Raw genomic sequence first — 3869 nt, 5'->3', positions numbered from 1 at the left:
CTCCAGCCTAGGATGAGAGCAGAAAAGCATTCAAGATTTGGGAGCCTTGGTATAGATGTGCTTAATCACTATGGGAGTCAGCAATACATATCTCAACATGACTTTGATGTTCTCTACTTCCTGGCCTTTATAAATGACTGAACAGTTTTCAGCTTGCTTTACCATATTTTATAGAGAAAATCCTCATGGTGATAACAAGCGTTTGTGAGATTTATGAAGGCATTCGGACAGATATCTCAGGAATGTAAAGGGTTAGAAAAGGTCTGTTTTCATTGATGAACAAATGCGATGGGTTCCGTGGTTGACCCTTGGCGCTTAAACCAAGAGGTTCCAATCTAGGCCTTGAGTTCTGTCCCTCCAAAAGCTTCAACTCCTTGTGACTCACAAACTAGATGGATGCTTTGAGTTGTAGTTACTTCACAGATAAGTTGACTTAACTCCGTATTTATATTTCAGTTAGTGAAAATAGTCCTCTCTTCACCTCCAGATTGCTTACATTTTGCTGGTCTCCCCAAGTGACCATTGGTGGAGACCAATTAATGAAGGAATGAAATTTGCTTTCTTGGAGCTGCGGTATTCTGCAGAGCCACGTTTAACCACTTTTTCTAGTGAAGAATCTACAGAACGATAATACCTAAATATGGATGGCCAAGAACAATTTTATCTACAGTGTGCTTTATGTACTTCTGACACTGCTGTATTTTGTGTGGTCAAGTGACTTGTAACTGGTTCCAGTGTGACTGAGTGTTCTCAAAGAATTCTGGTAATTAAGTCGACTTAATTTTCTTAAGCCTTGTATTACTATCAGTCTCACATTTACCACTTTGATTCTAGTCTTTTAACTGTTCATAACAGGGCATACCAAGGGTTGGGATGAGAGTCTATTTCCTACCTCTTAAGGCACTTTCCTCATTATTTTGCCATATAACCTTGAAGTGCATGATAAGCTGTTTAAATGTCCATGACTTCTCCCAGAGCAACTAGCAAAGTATATGACATTGAATAGAGATTAGTGGAAAGGAAAATTTAGAGACTGAGTTCAGAGATGCAAACCTCAAGAAAACCTCTTGAGAGCGCGTACCATTTGAATACAAAATATGTAAATGTATGTGAGAGGAGAGTCTCTGTAATAGTCTAAGTAGATTAGTTCATTATCTAACGGAAGTGAAAATCTTTACTCCTATTATCACTATAGTACTGAATGAACTGTATACTGAGTTTTTCAAACAAGTATTTAAAGTAGAACTTTCAAATACAAAGCAAGGGCATAAGGATAAAGGTTTTGGTTTATGTTTCTCAAAGTGTAGTTTACCATCTAAAGCTTTTTTTTTTTTTAATGTGTAATTGCCATTCCTTAGCATCCTTAATAATTGTGGGTGATGAGTTTTTAATTCTTAAAATTATGTACATGTGTTAGGTTTATCTTAACTCTTACCCTGAGCAAAAGGGAAGGTATATGCCTAAGGGTTGTAATTATTTTGCATTTCTGGCCTTGGGTGGGAATGGGGTGGGCATCTACTTAAACAGTTTTTAAAAAAGGAAAAAAATCACAAGTATTTTTCTACTATTATACATGATCTTACTTTATACTAGTTTCTCTCTAGTGAGGCATGCGAGAAGCCCAAGGTACCTTATCATGAGTTCCTATGTATTGTACCTTTTATCGGTGGTTAAATCACATCAGATGCTTGGCACCTGCTGCCATAATTATGAAATGCTTGTAAAGGATCAAATATCACTGAATACTTTAAATTGTTTTACTTAAGAGTTTAATCTGGGAAGTTTTCAAATCATACTATTAGTGTGTAATCTAAGCTCTTTCAGATGTATCCATGAATAATCCTGGAACAATATTGCTTGTATTCCTGTCACAGAACAGGTTTTGTAATCTTTAAAAGAAATGAAAATTTATATAATAAAGTTTCAAATAAATGCATGTATGTCATTTATCAAGTTATTTCAATTATATAATTAATCCTTCATATTGCCAAATTCTATCCAAAGTATAGTATCAGTCCAGATTGGATTGATAGAAATTAAAACAGGAATGTTTCTGAGTTAATAAGAAGTGCAAAATAATTTTTGTATGCAAAGTCTTGGTTAGCCCAAAGAGTGTCACATCAGACTCATAAGTTATAGATCTTACCCAGTACCAAACTGGAGTAATGATTCAAAGGATACAGAGTGATCAGATGAAACCAGCTTTTCTTGGAGAAGTCCAAGATTATCAGACTTAGCTCCAAAATACCCTTTCCTTCCTCATTATGGTACATTTTGGACTCAGAATTAAAGGACAAGTTTCCTTCCGAGCAATGTATGTGGAGACATTGTTTAACTCCTTTGGTTTTGCAACATTTTTTTTTAATGCCTCATTAATTGCACAAATGATGAGCCCTCATTCTCCAGCCAACCATGCTTCATAAATCCAGAAGTTCCAGGTTTTAGAATAAGCCATCTCTATACACCAAATGTATCTTACTAAAGGCATTTTGGAGATAAGGACTTCTCATTTTCTTTCTGCAAATAAGTATTGGCACATTTAAAAGGAAAGTTGATTGAGGTCATTGATTCCTGGTAGAGAGGGAATGGGCTACAGGCCTACAGTTAGCCCTTTCCTTCCCAGTTGACATTTTTAGTAGTTTTTTTTTTTTTAATATTATGATGGTGTATTTATTAGTAGCTCAGGTTGCCATAACACAATACCACAGACAGGGTGGCTTCAACAACAGAAATTTATTTTCTCACTGTTCTGGAGTCTGAAAGTCCAAAATCAAGATGCCAGCAGGGTTGGGTTCTTCTGAGGTCTCTCCTTGGCTTGCAGATGGCCATCTTCTTGCTGCCTCTTCATGCAGTCATCCCACCCCTGATGTCTCTTCCTCTTATAGGGACACCAGTCATATTGCATCAGGTCCTCACCCTAACAGCCTCATTTTAACGCAATTACCTCTTCTCAAAGACCTTAACTCCACAGTACAGGGGCTAAGGGCTTCAACATATGCCTTTGGAGGGAGATGCAATTCAGCCCAAAAGAGACAGTTTAGGGATTATCCACTTGGATTAATTTAGGTATTTAGGTTACGGTGGAGAGCTTCAAGGTCTACTTAGCATTATACAGAGGCAACATGGGAATGATACTGTATTTGTTTTCTGCTGCTTTAACAAATCACCACAAACTTGGTGGCTTTTAAAAAAAAATTTTTTTAATGTTTGTTTATTTTTGAGAGACAGAGCACACGCGCGCGCGAGACCTTGAGTCAGGGAGGGGCAGAGAGAGGGGGAGACACAGAATCCTAAGCAGACTCTAGGCTCTGAGCTATGAGCATGGAGCCTGACATGGGGCTCGAACCCACGAACCGTGAGATCATGACCTGAGCTGAAGTCGGAGGCTTAACCGACTGAGCCACTCAGGTGCCCCCTTTGTGGCCTAAAACAATGCAAATCTATTAGCTCATAGTTATGTAGGTCAGAAGTTAAATATGGGTCTCACCAGGCTAAGACCAAGGTGTTGGACAGGCTGAATTCCTTTCTGGAAGCTGTAGGGAAGAATTGCTTCCTTGCTTTTTCCAGTTTCTAAAAGGCCACCTGCATTCCTTGCCTCTTAGCCCCCTTCCTCCATCTTTAAAACTAGCAACGGTGGGTGGAGTTGTCGTCACATGAATCTCTCTGACTCTTCTCTTCCGCCTTTTTCTTCCACTTTTAAGGACTCATCTGATTGGCCCCCTCAATTAATCCAGGATAATCTCCCCATCTCAAGGTCAACTGACTATCAACATTAATTGATTGCATCTGCAGCCTTAATTCCCTTTACCATTGTAGGGTAACATACTCAGTTTTCAGGGATTAGGACACGGACACCTTCGGGGTCCATT

This window comes from Crocuta crocuta, unplaced genomic scaffold, assembly GCF_008692635.1.
Source record: "Crocuta crocuta isolate KB4526 unplaced genomic scaffold, BGI_CrCroc_1.0 scaffold312, whole genome shotgun sequence".
Classification (NCBI taxonomy): Eukaryota; Metazoa; Chordata; class Mammalia; order Carnivora; family Hyaenidae; genus Crocuta; species Crocuta crocuta.
This window is presented reverse-complemented; position numbering follows the sequence as displayed.